At 46.6% G+C, this 21,676-nt stretch overlaps 1 protein-coding gene and 1 pseudogene across 1 annotated transcript in view; one reads left to right on the top strand and one right to left on the bottom strand.

Annotated features, from left to right (window-relative positions):
* LOC136651116 (acid-sensing ion channel 2) overlaps positions 1-21,676 on the top strand; it is a 471,153-nt gene that overhangs the window by 245,473 nt on the left and 204,004 nt on the right. The gene's annotated exons all lie outside the window — the stretch shown is intronic.
* LOC136654741 (5S ribosomal RNA) lies at positions 15,095-15,216 on the bottom strand (annotated as a pseudogene).

The following is a 21,676-nucleotide window of genomic DNA, read 5'->3' as shown; positions in this document are numbered from 1 at the left end:
GACAGAAGTCACTTGATTTGAGCAGCATTGGGGAACTAAGACCTAGGTTCACTTCTTGTCTTGAGTACCTGACCCACTTTAGTGTTGGAGAAGGGGAAGGAGGATTTCTGAATCCTCTGCAAATGCAACTTCAAAGAGGAACTGGAGCAAACCTTTCTCCTCACTGCTTTGTTCACACAAAGAAACCTTGGCAAGACAAAAGTCAGGAAGGAATTTCCTAAGAATTTCCACGAGTTTAATGTTGCTACAATAAAACACCCATCTGCACTGCAAGCTAGAGCACTCTCATATAGCTGGTTTGTGACCTACACAACTTAGCGGTAAATTCAGGGCCAATCCACCCTTTGGGCAAATGGACCATCTGTCCAAAGTCTGCATCCACCACAACCACACATTCTGCCAACCACGATTCAGCACTGATGCTTCCCCACTTCCAACTGAAAGAGGTTGGGAGAGGATAAAGGTTGGGAAAGGATAAAGCATTTTGTAGTTGTCTAGCACTTCCCAGATATATAGGCATGGCCCTGTATCTGTGGGGGGTTCTGTTCTGAAACCCTCCACAGTTAAGTGAAACTGCAGATAGGGGCGAACGCCTCCCCCCACCCTCCGGAGCCCAGTAGAGGCCGCAGACATCCGGCATGCATTTCTTAAACCAATAAATAATGGAATCTCGCAATATGCTTCACTTTGACTTGGCAAATGCTTTCTGTAAAGCTTGATTAATTTCAAATAAGCAATATTTTAAAAACCACAATGAAGATGAATCTGAGCCTATGAAAGTATTGGCAAGGATGCATGAATTTGATTTTGATGAAAAGAAGGAAGAGAAATCAGTCCTAAAATTATGTGTTTCCTGCACAAACCAGGGGCAGTTGGCAGGTTAGGTAAGAACCGTAACTACAGCTTATTCAAAACAACTTTCTGTCTTTTCAATTTGTTTTTACCATTTGTGAAAATTTGCACTCGTTGTATTTTGTCTACTCATCCCTGAAATGTTTGTTAATACACAATTAACAGGGATGGGTCCACTACATTCAATGAAAAATTATGCTCCTTCAGATGAGACCAGGGTCAGGCAACTAAAATCTGTAAAAATTTGGATCAGTCTTAAGGGCCCTATTCTACCCATACTTCCAAGAAGGGCCTCAATCTTGAGTAGACTGTAACTTGTGCTCCCCTCTTCCCAGATCAGCTGCCTGCCGCTTCCACAGCAGCCAACAGGGCCAGCTCTACCACGAAGCAGAATAAAGCAGCCTGCTCCCTCAGTAGTGGGTTAGGTCTCAGGGACAGCCTGGCAACCCATCTAGCACGCTGCTGAGGGTAGCTTGGAGGTGGCAGTCCCAATGGCACCATGCTGCTTTTCCATTTCCCTTCCCTATAGAAAGAGAAAAAAGGGGGAGAGATTTGTAAGAATAAAGGAATAGGTTGGATGTGTGATATTGAAGGAAGAAAGAATACTAGAAGGGGGGGCGCCTTTTGGTGCTCTGCTTCAGGCAGCAAAATCTAATGGCAGCCAGGCGACTGTTCCCTCTACCGTTTACCCATCTACTTGGCTATCCATCTCCTGTTCCCCAACATAGTTCTGTTTTCTTCTAAGTGCCATCACCTCAGTGCAGTGGGGGATCCCCTTAAGCTCCCAAAGGCACCAAACACTCCACCTCTACTCCAGTGTCTGCAAGCACAGGCCTGCTCGGTCGCTAAGCAGAAAGAGAGCTGTTTGCTTTTGACACAGACATCTGGCCAGGCACAATTACGAAATAATTATAGCTGTGAAATCTGCCCCGGAGGTGGCTCTGAACAGCACTCCACAATCTTTTTGCCACTCACAATTTAAGCAAAATGCATGTTCTCACAATCAGCATTTGGTGGCTTCGAAGCAAACCCTTCACAACAGGTTCCATACGTTTGTAATTAGCATATGCAAATATTAACCATACGCAGCAGCTTGCGAGGGAGACGGGCTTCATTAGGAGACTGAGCCCCTGCAAACCCAAAGAGTACAGCAGCATTTATGCAATTAAGGCACTGCTGAAAGACACATTGATCAAGTCTTCAATTGGGGCAATTTCACATGTTCATTTTCACGCTGGATTTGTCTCTGTGTGATGCCACACAGTGAGAGGCAAATGAGCAAAGTGTGATAACGTTCCTTCCTTTATCATCCCACTTCCATCAACAGCACCTCTGAAAATTTGGACTCGGGGCTACTTTTTGTCAGTGCTGTAAAATGGAAGCATTGGGGGGGTATAATGTAAGAGGTACTGCTGCGCTTCTAGATTTGCCTGTCTAATTTGTGGAACAGAAGCAAAATCAGGGGCAAACTTGCCATGAAGCAACATGAGGCAGTTATTTGGGGCAGTTGATTCCAGAGAGGTGTCCATTTTTCTGCCTGCAGTTCCCATCTTTGTGTGACATTAGACTTGAGCTACAGTACCAACGCTGGTGTGTGTCCACTTGTATGCCTGTGCCACAGCAGATGCCAGTGACTGGCATAGCTGGGTACAGGCCAAAGCCCTGTTTAGTGGTCCACTAACATGGCACTATCTCTACCACACAGATTCTTTGAGGGGGGTACCCTTAGTTCAGATGGCATTATGCCAGGTCATTTCTGTCTTTGATATGGAGGGATGTACACAAAATGAACATGCCCAATCTTGTCTGATCTTGGAAGCTAAGCAGGGTGAGGTCTGGTTAGTACTTGGATGGGAGACCACCTGGGAATACCGGATGCTGTAGGCTTATACCATAGTCTTTCGAGACTGAAGGTTGCCAACCACAACCACACAAAATGAAAAAGCAGTTCTAAAGACTCTGGGCTTTCAGTTTGTGCTCCCTATCCCTTTTGGATCATGACAGTTAAGACAACCCACCAAAGTGTGTGTGTGTGTGTGTGTGTGTGTGTGTGAGAGAGAGAGAGAGAGAGAGAGAGAGAGAGAGAGAGATTTTAATCTCAAATGTTGGATTTCAGACATTCAGAGAATGCTAGACAAAACCAACACAACAGCAAATGTGTTAAACTACCATTGACAACAAGGCTAAGTGACACACACACACACACACACACACACACACAGAGAGAGAGAGAGAGAGAGAGAGAGAGAGAGAGAGAGAGAATAAAACAAGTTCCATGCAAGTTTTAGCAGGAGTCCCAGAATTGTCAGAATACACAGGGAAACCAGAAATGAGAGAACCAGCAGAGCTTCATCTGAGCCAAAATTCAATTGTAGGACATGTGAAGTAACAATCTGAGTGCCTCTGAGCTTTCACAGAATACATTTCCCTGTCTACAAGAAACCACAACCAACCACTACACAATTGGGATTAGGAAGTGGATTGTCCAGGTCCAAGCATGGCTTGAACCCAGAACTTCTTTTTGTAGAAACTAAACACTGAGAAGTTGCAACAGAATAGACTGATGCAGAGAACAGAAGCATTACCTGAAAATGGAGGAAGATTTTGGCCTCTGGAGTAAAACAGCTAGTCAAAATGTCGTCCTTCTGAATGCTCTTGTGCCCTGCTGGAGTTGTGATGATGTGGTGCAATGGTAAGAGAGGCGTTCAAATTGCTACACAGCCATGAAGCTCACTGAGGAGTCTCAAGCAAGCAAGCAGTTTCACACATTATTATTGCTTCACATAGTCTAGATCTGGGACCTTCCGTACAGCGAGTTCTGGGGATGAGCCGTGTCCCACCCTCTGTACACCCTCAGAGGCATCCCTCACAAGCATCCCAGCCTCTGTACACCCTCTTCATTAAGATTTCCACTGTCTCTGGCACTGAAAACTGTTTCTGGCTCAGATGCGAACCCTGGCTCCAGCTGACTGAACACGCGTATCTGATGCCAGCAAAGCTGATTTGTTTTCCAATCTGAAAACCAGGAAAGGGTAGAGCAGAAGGGGGGAGGGAAGGATGTAATGGCATCCTTGGCATCTTTGGCATCCATTGGAGGTGACCTACAAAGTCCCCTTCTTGCTTGGCCACCCATGAGCAGCTGATGCTTTAATATGTGGCAATGAATCACTTCTCCTCTGCATCCTTGTTTCTACCAATTGGGCGTCCTCTTCTTGCATGCCCTCACAAATACATACTCTCCCTTTCTCATTGTGCAGAGGGTGAGAAGGTGGCTACCTCAGCTTGTGGTCATTTTTGGCTATCTTAAGGAAGGACTTTGTGCCCAGGCCCTTCCACCTGTTGTCTGTAGATCCTTTTCCATGTTCGTGCAACATCACAGCCACGACTCCATTGTTATCTTTAATTCATTTGCCAGCAGTTCTCTCTTGGCTTGATTCTTTACAAGATTCTCTCCTCCCTCCTGCTTGCATCCCTGTGGATCATCAACAAAGAATATGAGGGCATATGCGACTCTTTCCTCGCCTCCTACAGCGTTTGTCTCTACAAACTTCCTCACAGAGATGCCAGCTGAGTAAATTCTTCAGTCAGTGAGCTGAGCTGGATGTTGCATGTGCCAGGACTGAAATCTGATCCCGAGAGGTTATATTCTCTTTAATCAAGCTGATATTCCCTGCAAGTCTTGGAAAGACTTTTCCAAGATCAATTTTTTTTTTTTAGCCATCATCAGGCCAGCCTGGGTAAGTGTGGAGCTGGGCAGTATTATACCATCAGTTGGATACAAGCAATTATCTGCTGTTGTGCCATACATCTGTCAAGCAGTTCTTAGACTACTTTTGCAAATAGTGCTAATAGTGTATTTGTGCCAGCGTTCTTTGATTTTTTTCCCCGGTCTGTTTGTTTGTTCCTCCTTGTCACAGTATGGTTCTTCTTTGTCCTGTATATCTATAACGATTGGCACAGAAACAATGAGTAAATTTAGCCATGGGGCTCACCCACTCACTCACTCTCCCCCCTCATCCATGAGGGGGTGGATGGTTGGCAACCTTCAGTCTCGAAAGACTATGGTATAAGCCTACAGCACCTGGTATTCCCAGGCAGTCTTACTTTGGTAAACCTTTATTGGCATATAGAAAGTCCATCGATAACAATAAATATAACAAGGCAAAGAGATACAACTTTATCCGTTATTAACTTCTGGCCTTTGCCATAGAAACTGCCGCCAAAAATTCGGCTACCAAAATGGTGATGGAAGGGGAATAATCACTGAGAAGGATTGGGAAAGGATCAACAAAGGAAACAGGAAGAGAAGAGAGAAAAGGGCCAAGTAGGTGGGACCTGAGATTATGATTCTTCGGGCAGTACTCCGAAGAAGGATATGATCCAAGTACTTCCCAGGCAGTCTCCCATCCAAGTACTAACCAGGCCTGTCCCTGCTTAGCTTCCGAGATGCAAGGGTGACATTGTGGGAGGATTCAGATGGCTACCTGAGTTTTTACTCCTTGTCCCAGAAATCCTGAAACTTCCAGTGAAACCTGCCCAGGCTCCATTCCACCTCCTCTGTTTTCTGGTATATCCAATGGTTTGAGCTTGACCCTGACAGCACTCAGAACTGAGCACTGAACAGTATGACATCTGTACCCATGCCACATCTCCCCAGCTCAAAAGCAGAAGGAGATGAATCTGTAATATGGGCAAGTTGTTGCTCAAAGGCTCACAAACCCATCAAGTGTGCATGTCACAGAGTATGTTGAAGGAGGGTCCAAATCATTACCATCAAATAGCTACGTACAAGACCTGTGCATTCAAGCCACAGGGAATGGGGAGAGGTGCTCCTTAAGAGCAAGTGTGTTATAGTAGTTAATTGTACTAGACTAGGAGAAGAGAGACACAGGTCCAAACTCTCAGCCCAGTAGAATATTCACTGGCTGACCTTTGGGCCAGCTGTATTATCTCTCAGTTCACCATGTTGTTATAACAAACGAAAAAGGAGAAAGAACAATGTTTACCACCCTGGGTGAGCGCCTTAGAGCAGTGGTTCTCATACATTTAGCACCGGGGCTCACTTTTTAGAATGAGAATCTGTCAGGACTCACTGGAAGTGATGTCATGACAGGAAGTGATGTCATCAAGCAGGAAAATTTTTAACAATCCTAGGCTGCAATCCTACCCACACTTACTCAGGAGTTAGTCCCATTTACTGTCATTGTTTAAAGAATATACATAGTAGCTTGTTAAAGTACAGGTCTGTAACATTTCCTCAAATGCAGACACATACCAAGGTAGCATCAAGTCTAATATATTAGAAACAAAAAACAATGAATGGGGACCCACCTGAAATTGGCTCACGACCCACCTAGTGGGTCCCGACCCACACTTAGAGAATCACTGCCTTAGAGGAAGAGTGAGATACACAAATACAATCATTCATGGTGGTTAATATACTGAGGCATCAGATTACAGTTCCCAGCTCTGTTTTAAATCAAATGAGATCCTTTCATCCTGTGATCATTCCCAGTAGGCCGTTCTGCATGGTCACTCTTCTTACAAGTAGAAACCATCTTCTGATTTCCCAAGCAGATTTATTAATGGACTCTTTATACACATTTATTCTCATAGGTGCCAGCTGACAGCCAGGTTTGCCATCTCTGTTGTAGCAGCAAGGACAGAACAAGGTGCCGGAGCTCCCTTTAGGCTATGTATGCCAGGCAAGAAACATGGTGCAATAACATATTGGACTTCCACAAGCTTGTTGTAGTTCCTTGATGCTGTGTTCTTTACCTGAAATCTGCAGGAAAAATCCATTGTTTTGAATTAGGATGTTATAAAAAAAGTTAGACTTTGGGGTGTCTATGATGCTTTTGTAGCAGGTGAGACTCTCTGCTCCATCTTTCTGGAATGGCTTCCTCCTTTCTTTGAGCTCCTGTGTATGATCTGATTCATAGTCTGTGGGTTTATTTACAGTGCGGTTGAGCAGAATTTCAAGGGTAGGGGTTCAGTGTCTTAGCTCTTCATTTCTTCCCCCATGAGTAGAAGAGGCAGAATAATTGTATAGAATAGGCCTGTAGATGTGCATTTGCTTAATTCGCCCAATTTATTACAAGTTGCAAAATGTAGTTCTTCTGGATGCAGAATTTAGCTGTCCTTGTCCAACCTTCCTTCTTATTATAGAAGTACTGTGTATATACTATAGAAGTACTTAGTACAGAAGTACAGGGGGCCCCTGTATCTGCAGATCCTAGATCCACGGATTCACTTCTCAGCAGATTGGGTCCGCTGGGCCTCCTTGCCCTGCTCTGAGGGTGGGAGGATGGAGGCCAGAATGTACGACCAGATCAAGAAAGAAACATCTGAATGTTGTGGTTTCTTGAAAGATAGAAACCTTGTGCCCACTGGTGCATGCCCTTTCCGGAGGCGAAGGGATCCTCTGAGTCCAACAGGAGCCACGCCCATCCATTCTGGGACAGAACCCCCAAGGATACAGGGGCAGGCGTGTACTGTGAAACATAGCGTAGCTATAGGGAGGGGGAACGGTAAATACTGCAAGTGCCGCAATGTGCCGTGTAAGCGAACCCTCCCACTTGCTGTTTGAGCCATTCCAGGCAGTTATGGCGACGTGCAGATGCTCGCTGAACAAAACGGCGACTCTTGCTTTTGCTATCACTGCCCAGAATGGCTCTGATGGTGAGTGGGAGGGGGAGCTTACATGGCGCACTGCGGCACATGCAGTACAGTGGACCTAAGTTATCTGCAGATTTGGGACCTGCAGATTTGATCATCCGAAGGTCCTGAACACACTGGGTTGGCCAACATGGACCCTCCAAAGGCAATGGGAGATGTGGTCCTGTTGCCTCCACAAGGTGGCCTTAGAAGGTCATTTCGGGTTTTCTGGGGAAAACCAGAAGTGACGTTTGAGGCCCTTATAAGACCTTCAGAGGCTTCCTTGGGCCTCAGAAGGCCTTATAAGGACTTAGAATATCACTTCTAAGGTCTTCAAAGGCCTCCATAGAACATCCTCAGAACATCCTCTGGGGGCAACAGGAGCGCAGCTCCCATCGCCTTTGGATAAGAGGGCCCCGAGACCCACAGATTTCATCATCTATGGGTTTCATTATCCACAGGGGTCATGGAACAGAGCCCCCACAGATAACACTGGATGCTGTGTACTTACTGTTTTGTCCTTCTCTAGCTACACTACCGCTCTGAAAGGAACTGTAAGAGGTCCTCCAATGCTTGTAGCTAGGTCCAGAGCCTACTGGGGGAAAAAAAAACTTCTCCATTTCATGCTGGGAAGCAGGAGATATTGCAAACTTAAACAATCCCCTGTGAGTGTTTTGAAAGCTCCCCATAAGCAGGAAACAAACCTGTTAGGAGGAAGGGTTTAGCCTAGCCCTCTCCCCAATGTGCAATTTTTTTCCATTGTACAGTGACTTATTTTCTGGGGGGAGCATTAAACAAACCATCACCCCCATTTGTAGAATAAAGTGCTACAGTCCAGGAAAAGCTTTAGCACAACTGCCTGTACCGCAACTGCAAGATTCAACTGCATGTACAAACTAGCCCTTATTATTTTGTCATGGTTCAGATCTGCTAGCCTTGGTTCCAGTGAAGTTGACATTCTATCGGTGCAAGTGTCAGGGACCCTAATCTCATCATTTGATGAGGATTGAGCTTTCCTGAGCTAAATTCAACCAGGAAAAGCCAGCACTGTAGACCTGTTGATGGAAAAATATTTCCCCAGCCCCCCCCCCACCCCCATCCCAATGAAAAGCAAGCGGCTTTTCATTTCCCAAGTGGATTATCATAAATATTGCACCATTAAAGTAGCATTCCTCAGATCCGGAACATATTGAACAAATCATATGCATTCAGTTTCCTTGAGTGGCTTGGGGATGAAAGCTCAAAGTTGACCTTTGCTAACCACCACTTCAAACCGCTTTCCTGAATACTTATTTGCTGTTTACAAGGTAGGCAATACCAGCACATTTATGCTAGGTACTATTATCAGAAGTATGATAGCTGTTGCAACACTAAGGTTTTCCATTGGCAGATTTTGCCACAAAGTCTTTCTTGTCCTTTCCTGAAGTGATTAAAGACTATCTGCATGGCCAATGACCCCATCCTAAACACACCACTTTGCTGGCTGACAATTCATATTATTAGCAAGCCACGTCCTCCCCCAGTTTCTTGCTCCTGTAGTCTGTAAGCAAATCCAAGCATCATTGCCCACTTCTTGTATGTATGCGCAACCTCCTGATTTTAGAAATGGGTTATGTCAGAATGCCAGATGCAAGGGAGGGCACCAGGATGAGGTCTCTTGTTATCTGGTGTGCTCCCTGGGGCATTTGGCGGGCCGCTGTGAGATATAGGAAGCTGGACTAGATGGGCCTATGGCCTTATCCAGTGGGGCTGTTCTTATGTTCTTATGTTCTTCCACTTTCTTCCATCTCCCTTCTACACTGCTGGAAGAGGCATGGGGAGGGGGGAATCTGTGGGGAGAGACATGCAAACAGGAAGTAGTGACAGATCCAGCACCCATGCAGTTTAGGCCAGAGTCAGCCACACACAGGCAGGGAACGCATTTGTTTCCAGGCCAAAGTACATAACCGACCCAGGCATGCTTGATTGTTCTTCTGTAAATAGCGATGGGCAAGGTCTGATCAAGAGAGCAGCATGTGGGGAGGGGGACTGACTCTCTTCCCCGCCGCAGTCACTACTTGCATCAGCATGAGGACTAGGACTGCATTTGCCCCAGGAAGTAAGTTCTCATTGGTACCAATGGGAACATCTTTCCTAGGGTAAACAGGAGCCATGGGGAACCTCATTCAGTTTGGGATCAAGCTAGGCAGAAAGGGTTAAAGATGCTCTCTTTAGATGCACTCTTTAGATGCATAGATGCACACTATGGACCCAACCTGGATCAAGGCATGCCAGAGTTGCTATTTACAAAAGAAAAATCAAGCACTCTGGGGACAATCCCATTATTCATGTCTTGGGTAACTTAGCATTCCTACCCAGAAGCTTCTGTAGAGTTTAGGGAATACCGACCTATTCTGGTGCATATATGGTTTTCTTAATGGGGCAAATGAGAACTTGGTGGGATTCTTATTTGGAAAACAGTATGGAGGGAGGGTAAGAAGCTCACCCCTTGTGTCACAGCCACAGTCTGGATTAGGTTGTCCCCTTTGGCAGATGCTGCATGCAAAATATTTGCAGACATAGTCAAGTCTAGTTTGGCTCTTTGTGTGGAGAAAGTGCTGGAAACAGGATGTCTTTATAAAATATGTTTCTTTACAAATACATGAGTTAAGTATGTAAGTATCCTGCACCCAGGCAGGATGCAACTATGCATGATGTGGGACACAGGTGTCATGGAACATCTGCATTTTTTAAAAAAGTAAACTACTGCAAGGACTTATCAGAACCATAACATTGGGGGTAGGCAAATCTAACTCTCCCCACTTGAAAAACTGCATCAGGGAAAGGATTAAAACCCTTATTCCCTAGCACCACAATCCCGATCCAAGCCTCCTCCCCCCCCCCCCACATAGCCTTATACTGAGTGCATCCATTGGGCCATCTTACTCAGTGTTGCACTGGTGAACGTAGGGTAGGTCAGCAGATGCAAGTGTTTCTGGGTAGTATGGCTAAGCTACCCCAGTGCTGCCCATCTGTGCTCCCTCCCCATCCAGAGGTGTTCTGAGGGCTGGAGGAGCGGTGTGCAGCCTCCATGACCTTCAGAAGGCCTTCTAAGACCTCTGGAGGACCTTAAAATATAACTTTCCAGTTTTCCTCCCTGGCCCTCTAAAGGCCTTCTCATGGTCTTAAAATGTCACTTCAGGAAGTGACGTTTTCAGGCCTTCCGGAGTCCTTAAAAAGGGGGAGGTGGCACTTCCAGGCTTGCCCTGGCGTGGCACAGTAGCTAGGACCGCCGCTGCAGTATTGTCAACACTGACTGACAGTGGCTTTCCCAGCCAGGAATTTTTCTCTGTCCTATGTGGGGAAACCAGGGACTGAACCGAGGACTTATGCATGCAAAGCAAATGTGTTTCCACTGAGCAACATTCCCTTCCACAGCAGCTGTATTTTTTTAAATTAAACCATAAAAAAAAACCTGATCACAACTCTCCTGTTTGGCCCACAATGCTCATCTTTAGTGTGGTGTCAGTCTTCCCAAAAGCTCCCCTAAGCCTATTTTTTTTCTGAAAACCAGCTGCAAAAACTCAAGCTTCTTTGTTCTTCACCCAAGCAGGTGCAGTGTCTCCAACAGATAGTCATCAGTCATCAAACACCATCAATGCTCATTTTCACATTTAAGCAAAATACCTTCTACCTGTTAAAGAAGCATATGGGAAGCCATACTAAGCAGAGACGCAGCGTCATCTCCTCGCTTTGCATGGCCATAACCATATAACGGACTGAACACTTCCCTGAGAGTGATTCCCTTTAAGAACCAGAAGAGTTTAACTGCAACAGAAAATGTGGAATTGTTGCCCTTGAGGAAGAAGACCTGTGTTGAAGCACATTGGGTGTTTTCATCCCTTACAATAAATTCTCAATTCAGCACAGATTTAAGACTTGCCTCCCTCCATGCCTTCGTAAATACAGTATGTGACTGCCTATAGCCTGAGAGCTTCTCTGAGTGAATTAACTCCAATAATGTGTTTGCAATACTGTTACGTGAAAATTCCCTGTTTCCTTTTAAGTTGTGATTTTTATATCTGGTTATGTTATTATGGACTAAAATATCATACAGGCCAAGCAAACAGGCCCGATTTCCAAAACCCTGGTAAAAGTCACAAGTTTACACAACCTCCACCTCTCCATGCACACAGCAACAAAGTCTAAAGCATTGTATTGTTTTAAGAAAGGGTCTCCTGATCCAATCTCTGTTATGCAAACCCATTAAATCTCAACACACAGGACAATCAAGTCAAGTCAAGCTCACTGTGACTACAAGGAGTCTGGCATAGCTAATCATTGTTTAAATGTTTCCTATTGTTGTAGCTTAATCACTGCTTAATCACCGTATGCAGATTTGAACAGCCAGCTACCCACCCCCAGGAGGCCAGCCTTTGCTGATAGCTGACTCCTTGATCATCCTGTTTTTCTTGCATGCTCCACTGTGTGTAGTGAGCATGCGCATCCAGGACAGTTTTAGGCCACATCCGGGTCATTCAGGTCAGCAAAAACCCTTAAAAGAGAAGGCTGCCATGTGCTCCCTCTCTCTCTCTCTGGCTGCCCTTAAGGCAGAGGTCCTCCATAGGACTCTCCACTCCCCCAACTGCTCCTCAGGACAGGTAACTATATCTTGCATCTGGAACCTTTTCCCTGTTCCCCCCCACCTTTTTTTCTCCCCTTCTTTCCCCATCTTTAGTCAGCAACTGGGTTATGCAGACCAGGGACCCCTAAAATCCTTCCCTAAAATCTATCCTTTTCTGATCTCCTCGAAATGCACCAAATACACTCCACACGCAACCACCATGAAAGTTAGGTATGCCGTATCCAAGTACTAGGATTCAAGTAGACATATACTTACCATTTTTCCATGTGCATTATGTATACCTATGTGTTTTTGCAATAAAAATATAATCCTATTGAAAGTTATCTTTCTCCCAGTCTCTTTTCAAGTGAAAAAGGAATTTCTTTGCATTACGCTGTCTTGTTATCTAGCCTGCGATCCTGAAGTTTCCAAAAGGGTAATATAATAATTCCCCTTAAAACATAACAGCCCTTTTTGGTAACAATACTACTCTGTACATTGGAGAGAATTCAGCCACCTTTCCATGCTATCTGGCAGATAGTTTTAACAGGAAAGCACATACATTTGTTTCCCGATAGATGCTGATCCTAGAAATAAATATCAGCAGGATATGAACTGTGTGTATGATGCACATAGAGAGGTCTTGAAGTGGAAGGCAGGGAGGAGGAAGAACTAACCCATTTCCACCAGCTTTCAATCTGTTCTTGCATTTCCCACATTTATCTTTGAACAGGAAATACCTGCATTGGGTAAAATCAGCAGCTGGATTTTTAAATTGGCTCTTGTGCTCCCCGTCAACATCATGAGGGACAGTGTGATATAGTAGTGAGAGTGATGAAATGATTGGGGAGAGCTGGCTTCAAATCCCCATGAAATGTGCTGGGTAACTTTGGGCCAGTCACTGTCAATTAGTTTAACTCATCCCTTGCTGTGAGGATAAAAAGGGGAGGGGTACAACCATGTACACCACTCTGAATTCCTGGAGCAGTAGATAGACATGTGTTTAAAAAAGAAAATGAATTATATATGTGTTTGATTTACTGTTGATGCAGTCATTTCAAAAAATTCAGTGCAGGGACTAGACCAGCCATTTTCAGCCACTGCGCTGTGGCCACTGGTGTGCCGCGAATGGTCCCCAGGTGTGCCGTGGGAATTGGGGAGAGGGTCATTTATTAATAAGGTCATTGGGGGATGTGAGTCCCCCACCAACAGCATGGTGTTCCTTATCAATGGTCAAAACACCAATGGTGTGCCTTGACCATTTTAGTGCCCTTTTAGTGTGCAGTGAGATGAAAAAGGTTAGAAATCACTGGACTAGACCAATAAAAAATGTTGAGTATGGAATAGATCAGTGCTTCTCAACCAGTGGAACAGGTACCACCAGTGGTACTTGAGGTGGTATCAGGTGGTACCCACAGGACCCCTGGACCCCTGCCACCCAGCAGCAAGACTAGGAACATGATGCAACAAACAGTGGTAGGAGGCTTGACTCGGTGGGCCGAGCTCCAAAGGATGCTTTTCCGTGCTCGAAAAAGCCCTCCCATCCACCCTTAGCCTTAGTGGTGTTTGTCGCCTTGCATCTGGCCGCCCAGGCCAGAAGTTACAAGTGATGATGTCATCGCCAGTTACTTCTGGGGGTGCTTCGAATAGGTGGACCATGTGAAGGACAAAGCAGAGGACAAACCTTGAGAAACAATGGAATAGGTCATGTACACTTTGATGCATACTGTCTACACTGCTGCACATGTTAAACCTATATGTGAATAACCAAGCGTGCAATCCAGAAAAGTACTTGGGCTGGCGCAAGTCCCTTGTGCCGGCCTAGGATGGCCATGAGTCAGCAAGGCCGGTGCGTGGAGGTGCGCTGGCCTACGGAGGCTGGCACAAGCTTCCACGCCGATGGAGGCACTGAGTCTTGCATTGGCTGGCTGGTGGGTGGAAAGGAGGCAGGGAAGAGGCGGGAGGGAGGCGGTCTGGGGCAGGGGGAGAGTGGGTGGTGGGCAGCCCCAGGGGTGGATGGGCGGGTGGGGAGCGGGAGGCAGGACTGGGATCCAGTAGTTATCCAGCTGGATCCCAACCCCTGTCCCCAGGAGTTTGGAGTGGCTTCAAGCTGCTCCGCTCTCCTCTGACTTGTGCCACCTCAGGAGGTGGTGCAAGTCCAAGGAGACCCAAAGGGGCCAAGGTGGCTTACCTGGAGATAAGGGGAAAAGTTTCCCTTACCTCTGGCTGAGCCACTTTGGGCACCTATCCTGCAATGGATACAGCACAAGCCTCTTGGCTTGCCTGTTTCAGCACAGGATAGGATTGTGCCCTTAGTGTATGTACACTGATTGTTTCCCTGTTGAACATACCATATGAACAGGGCTTCTCATATGCACTGAAATCCAGTTCCTTTGGGAGGAATTGTAGCTTTGATGGTAAAGCAGCGACTTTGAATGCAATCTTGGAAGTACTGTAGGCAATCTTAACTTCTTTAGATGGAGAAGGCAGCTTCATATGTTCACACTTCACATGAGAGTGGTCCAAAGATGCCTTTTGCAGTCTGTTGCTATTCATGTTGGTGCTTCATTGGTCTTTCAAAAGGGCTTACAATTAAGAGAGAAATAGATGTACCATTTGAACTGTAAAGGGCTACGACTGCAGGTTCTTCACCTGTTATGGAAGCCTGGCCAGGCCAGCTCACACCTGGCACTGCAACTTAAATAGCTTGGGTCAGCCCCCAGAATTGTCTCTCCCCTCCTGAATCAGAAGGAGCTGAAATCATTTCAGGAGCTGAAATGAAAGGACCATCTCTGAACAGGGTCATGATTCACAAGCAATTTAGTGCATGGCTCTTGGCCTGGTCATTGGACAACATGGACATTTGGAAGAGGGGCCTTGGCCAATAGTAGGTGGCCCCCACAGCTGTTGTTCTCAGGAAAGATGACCCTCAGCCCAGAAAGGAGTGGTTGGCAACCTTCAGTCTCGAAAGACTATAGTAGAAGCCTACAGCACCTGGTATTCCCCGGCGGTCTCCCATCCAAGTACTAACCAGGCCTGACCCTGCTTAGCTTCCGAGATCAGACGAGATCGGGCATGTGCAGGGTAACAGAGTGCCTATTGAGCCAGCACCAATTTCTCCTAGCAACCACAGGATATGTTTACCTGCCAACTTCTGAAAACCAATAAGAAGGAGATTGAGGCTCCTGAAACCTCCTTTGCCCCTTTACATGATGAGCGTGATTACACTGGCATAGATATGCTGAGATTTGCCTTCATTCAAATCATACTTCTAGCATTTTGTTACAAGCAAAAACACCTTGTCATGATTTCAGGCAGAGCAGAAGATTTATACAGTAGTACGTTTCCCTTCTCCTCTGTCTGAGTATTTTCATTTCTGAGGAGAAATTTGGAGGGAGAGGCATTTGGTAGCACCCAAACTGGGTGCAAAATTGTTTTCCTGATGGTGCAATTCCATTGCCAAACTCCCACCAATAAACATTGAATTTCACCTATATAGTATCTGACATCCAGAGGACAGTGTGGCCCTGATGATGACCCTGACAGAGCCCCAGTGAACTACTGCAGTCTCTCTCTCTCTCTCCTGTAGGACCAAGCAAGTCATCATGTTAGAGTGATGGTATTGCTTTCTGCCAAATTGTCCTCACTCTGAAGTACCTTTTTTGGCCTCCATGACATCATCATAGAAGTAAATCTGACTGGCTACATGACAACTCGCCTACTCCTATGGGGAGGGGAGACATAGGCTGCAGTCTTATACATACTTACCTGGGAGTAAGTTGTACTCAACGGACTTACTTCTGAGTAGACAACCATAGGATTGCACTATGGTGGTTTATTTTAACAAAAATAGAGTGCCACAACAGAAACCAAGTGCGATTGTGATGATATCCCAAGTCAGTGCAGAAATCCAGATTTGCAGACTCTCAGGGAATGGTCTTGGACTTCCTGAAGGACTATGATTTGCAAACTTTGCATACGAATTAGTGCCTCTTTTGTGCCAAAAAAATGTTTGGCTGCCCTAATCAGTGCTGCCCTGTTTCTAACAACTCTAATTTTGGAGGGTGTGAAAACATCAGCATTCAGACTTGTGCAAAATGCTGCTACAACTATAGCGTTGTTAAAAGTCTGGGTTTTTGTTTATTTAGGGCCTGATCCTGAACATTTTGTGCTGGCTTAGTGCCAGCGCACAGTGTTGAAAACATGCCGTAAGGCCAACGTGCCAGTACGCAGTGTTGCAAACTTATTGCCCAGCCAGCATGAGCTCCAGAGGAGCGTCGGGCAGTGGAGATGTGAGTGGAGGCATGGGGGGGAGGTGTTCCGGGGTAGGGCATGGAGAAGGCGTAGCAAGGGAGGGAGTGGGGTGGGAGGAGGCAGGACTGGCTGATATCAGCTCTACCTCTTGGCCCAACACAGGGCTACTTTACTCTGCGCCAGCTAAACAGCCGGCTACTTTACTCTGCGCCAGCTAAACAGTCAAGTAGCCCCATTGTGGGGCTGCTTCCCTTACTTGGAGGAAGGGGACAAATGCCCCCTCCCTCCGAGGAGGTGTCAGAAGCCGCCTGTGGCTACCCAATGTCCATAGGATGCAGCGGCAGCCATTTTGGCACCACATTAATAATAAATAATAGTACAGGTATTTATATACCGCCTTTCTTGGTCGTCAGATTTCTCCTCAGACTTTATTCAAGGCGGTTTACAAAGGCAGGCTCTTCTAAATCCCCATAGGGATTTTTACAATGGAAGAAAGGTTCTATCTTTCAAAAACCACAACATTTCAGATGGATCTTTCCAATCTGGCCTCCAGTTTCCTCCTACACAAGCTGACAAGCAGCTCCTTCATCTCTCACATGGAGGGCAGCCAAGATGCTTCTTCGCTCACACCAAAGAGCAGGTGGAATAACTTGGCTCGTCAGCTGCTTCAAGGTCTCACCATTCACGGTGCCAGTGGCCTCGAACTGGCGACCTGCGGACTGGCAAACGGAGGCTCTACCCTCTAGACCAGACCTCCTGCCAGTTTAGCCTTGGGCGCCAGGCAACTCAGTATTGGGCTGTTATTTTTCACATTTTTATACCACCCTTCCTCTGGTGTTTAACCCACCAGATGCACTACATTTGATACACAACATTTTGCACTCCACAGCTCAGGCCACAGAAAGTGCACAGTGTCTGTTGCAAGTGTGACCACAGCACAGTCTTGTCCTCTTGTGACTCTTGTCCACAGCACATCCTATTCTTGTCAGTCAACTAATACTTTGGTAACTGTAACAGAAACCTCCAATGGCCACACTATTATTGGTATTGGCAACCTTCAGTCTCGAAAGACTATGGTATCGCGCTCTGAAAGGTGGTTCTGGCACAGCGTCTAGTGTGGCTAAAAAGGCCAATCCGGGAGTGACAATCCCTTCCACACCGGGAGCAAGTGCAGTCTGTCCCTGGTCTGTCTCCCTGGCTATGGGCCTTCCTTCTTTGCCTCTTAGCCTCAGACTGTTGGCAAAGTGTCTCTTCAAACTGGGAAAGGCCATGCTGCACAGCCTGCCTCCAAGCGGGCCGCTCAGAGGCCAGGGTTTCCCACTTGTTGAGGTCCATCCCTAAGGCCTTCAGATCCCTCTTGCAGATGTCCTTGTATCGCAGCTGTGGTCTACCTGTAGGGCGCTTTCCTTGCACGAGTTCTCCATAGAGGAGATCCTTTGGGATCCGGCCATCATCCATTCTCACGACATGACCAAGCCAACGCAGGCGTCTCTGTTTCAGCAGTGAATACATGCTAGGGATTCCAGCACGTTCCAGGACTGTGTTGTTTGGAACTTTGTCCTGCCAGGTGATGCCGAGGATGCGTCGGAGGCAGCGCATGTGGAAAGCGCTCAGTTTCCTCTCCTGTTGTGAGCGAAGAGTCCATGACTCGCTGCAGTACAGAAGTGTACTCAGGACGCAAGCTCTGTAGACCTGGATCTTGGTATGTTCCGTCAGCTTCTTGTTGGACCAGACTCTCTTTGTGAGTCTGGAAAACGTGGTAGCTGCTTTACCGGTGCGCTTGTTTAGCTCGGTATCGAGAGAATGAGTGTCGGAGATCGTTGAGCCAAGGTACACAAAGTCATGGACAACCTCCAGTTCATGCTCAGAGATTGTAATGCAGGGAGGTGAGTCCACATCCTGAACCATGACCTGTGTTTTCTTCAGGCTGATTGTCAGTCCAAAATCTTGGCAGGCCTTGCTAAAACGATCCATGAGCTGCTGGAGATCTTTGGCAGAGTGGGTAGTGACAGCTGCATCGTCGGCAAAGAGGAAGTCACGCAGACATTTCAGCTGGACTTTGGATTTTGCTCTCAGTCTGGAGAGGTTGAAGAGCTTTCCGTCTGATCTGGTCCGGAGATAGATGCCTTCTGTTGCAGTTCCAAAGGCCTGCTTCAGCAGGACAGCGAAGAAAATCCCAAACAAGGTTGGTGCAAGAACACAGCCCTGCTTCACTCCGCTTCGGATGTCAAAAGGGTCTGATGTGGAGCCATCGAAGACAACAGTGCCCTTCATGTCCTTGTGGAAAGATCTGATGATGCTGAGGAGCCTGGGTGGACATCCAATCTTGGGGAGAATCTTGAAGAGGCCGTCTCTGCTGACCAGGTCGAAAGCCTTTGTGAGATCTATGAAGGCTATAAAGAGTGGCTGTCGTTGTTCCCTGCATTTCTCCTGCAGTTGTCTAAGGGAGAATACCATATCAGTGGTGGACCTGTTGGCTCGGAATCCACACTGCGATTCTGGATAGACGCTCTCTGCAAGTACCTGGAGCCTCTTTAGTACAACTCGGGCAAACAGCTTTCCTACAACGCTAAGGAGAGAGATGCCGCGGTAGTTGTTGCAGTCACCCCTGTCACCTTTGTTCTTGTACAGCGTGATGATGTTTGCATCCCTCATGTCTTGAGGTACTTCACCTTCTCTCCAGCAGAGACAGAGGATTTCATGCAGCTCAGTGACGATGATCTCTTTGCAGCATTTTAGGACTTCAGCAGGGATGCTGTCTTTTCCAGGTGCCTTGCCAAAGGCAAGGGAGTCCAGGGCCACGTGAAGTTCTTCTAGGGTTGGTTCACTGTCAAGCTCTTCCAGCACAGGCAGGCACTCAATGTTGTTCAGTGCTTCTTCGGTGACTACATTTTCTCTGGAATATAGCTCAGAGTAGTGCTGCACCCAGCGTTCCATCTGCTGCGCCCGATCCTGGATGACCTCGCCTGTGGCAGACTTCAGAGGGGCAATTTTCTTCTGTGTTGGACCTAGGGCCTGCTTGATACCATCATACATCCCCTTGATGTTGCCCGTGTCAGCTGCTATCTGTATCTCGGAACAGAGCTGGAGCCAGTAGTCGTTAGCACATCTCCTGGCAGTCTGTTGGACTTTGCTGCGAGCAGTTCGGAGGACCTGCAGGTTGCGCTCACTGGGACAGGCCTTGTATGCTGCTTGAGCTCTCCTCTTTTCCTCAATGACTGGCGTCAACTCCTCAGAGTGGGCTTCAAACCAGTCTGCCGCCTTGTTGGTCTTCTTGCCGAATATGGACAAGGCGGTGTTGTAAACGGTATTCTTGAAATGTTCCCATCTGTTGGATGCGTTTGCATCGGCCGGGCCTGGAAGAGATTCCTCAAGCGCTTGTGCAAATTCCTCCACTTTTCTCTGATCCCGGGTCTTGCTGGTATCAATGCGAGGTCTTCCTTCCTTTTTCGTGTGATACAGTCGCTTTGTTTGCAGTTTCACTCTGCTGCACACCAGGGAGTGGTCAGTGTCGCAGGCAGCACCATGATAACTGCGTGTGATCTTGATGCTGGGAAGGCTGGAGCGTCTGGTGAGGATCAGGTCGAGCTGGTGCCAGTGCTTTGATCTTGGATGTCTCCAAGAGACTCTATGTTGGGGCTTTGTGTTGAAGAATGTGTTGCTGACACAGAGACCGTGATGACAGCAAAACTCTAGCAGGCGTTGGCCATTTTCGTTCATCCTCCCAGTGCCAAACTGACCTAAGCAAGTGGGCCATGAACTGTTATCAGCACCAACTCTAGCATTGAAATCGCCGAGGATGAACAATGGCTCTTTTACAGGGATTTTCTTGACAGTGGTGGCCAGGTCATCATAGAATTTGTCTTTGGCTTCTGCTGGAGACGACAGAGTTGGTGCATAAGCACTGATGAGAGTGATAGGTCCTGCTGATGACTGGAGCTGCAGGGACAAAATTCTTTCACTTCCCACAGTAGGTGGGATGATGGATTTCAGCAGGGTATTTCTGACCGCAAAGCCAACACCATGTTCCCTGGTTTCGTTTGGTGGTTTTCCCTGCCAGAAAAATGAGAAATTTCTCTCCTTGACAGATCCGGAATCTGGCAGCCTAGTCTCTTGAAGGGCGACGATGTCCATCTGCAGTCTGCTCAGCTCCATGTCGATGACAGCTGTTTTGCGTGCATCGTCTATTTCTTGCAGGTCATCAGAGAAGCCAGGTGTCATTGTCCTAACGTTCCAGGTGCCCAGCTGGCCACACTATGAGCCCTTAAAAGAACCAGGTTCATTTGAACCAAGCCTATTCCCAGAACTTGTTTTTAGTGCCAGTGCTCAGTCTTGGGATGTGCAACTTCATAAAAATGGTGAGTTTCTAATATAGATATCATTGCATACGTTGCCTTTTGCTGAACTAGTAGGAAGAGCCCAAACCAGCTTCAGTAACACACCCCTTTGGCTGAAGCATACCTAAAACAGAGGCAATGCTTAAGGCTGCAATCCCACTTTCCGAGCATTGAACATTCTGAGTAGACATGCATAAGATTGCACTGTAAATCTATTGAATAACATTCAGAACTAAGATAAGGTTTTGGACAGAATGAACTGAATTTGTGATATTTTATAATCATTACAGGAAACCACTGAGTGCCAGGCTGTGATTTTCTAGGGAATAGAAAATTCCCTATTGATAGTTCTGTTTTCTGTGATTGATGTTATGTTGCTCCCTTCCTAACCAGTATCTTATTAAAAATAAATTAGAAAGGGAGTGCATTTGAACACTTCCAGAGCCTCACCACGGAGTATTCATCCATTTGGAATTCAGAAACAGGGTTTCAGGGTAAAGACAGTTTGGTTTCCATGCAGGCTTGATTCCCCTTACCTCTCATATTAGAAATTAAGTATCACTGTTACAATCTCCCTCCTGCCCAACTTGATTAACCAAACCCCACATAGCAAGGGATGCAGTAGGGGCGGGGAGGGGGGCGGGGGGGTGGAAGCAGAACAATGCAATCAATGTGTTGTTAATCTAGGAACTCTTTTTTCCCATCTGGAAAAAAGGGGGTAAAAAACCACCCAGTACAATCAAAGTCCGAATGTGGATCTAGGGACTTCTGCAATAAAACTTTTGTGTGTAAGCTCGGATAGGTTTACAGCACGGAAAAGGAGCATTCATTAAAATGCAATTCAAGGGAGTTGCATTAGGGCAATTTCAGGGTGCTGAGACAAATGAAATTTTACTTTTGTACAAGCTTCCTTCTTTCTTAGGAGAATATAAAAAGAGCCCTGCAAGATCATACCACAGGCTCGTATAGTGCA

This window comes from Tiliqua scincoides, chromosome 5 (assembly GCF_035046505.1).
Source record: "Tiliqua scincoides isolate rTilSci1 chromosome 5, rTilSci1.hap2, whole genome shotgun sequence".
Classification (NCBI taxonomy): Eukaryota; Metazoa; Chordata; class Lepidosauria; order Squamata; family Scincidae; genus Tiliqua; species Tiliqua scincoides.
Note: the sequence above shows the minus strand (reverse complement) of the source record. Positions and strands in the feature narration are given on the sequence as shown.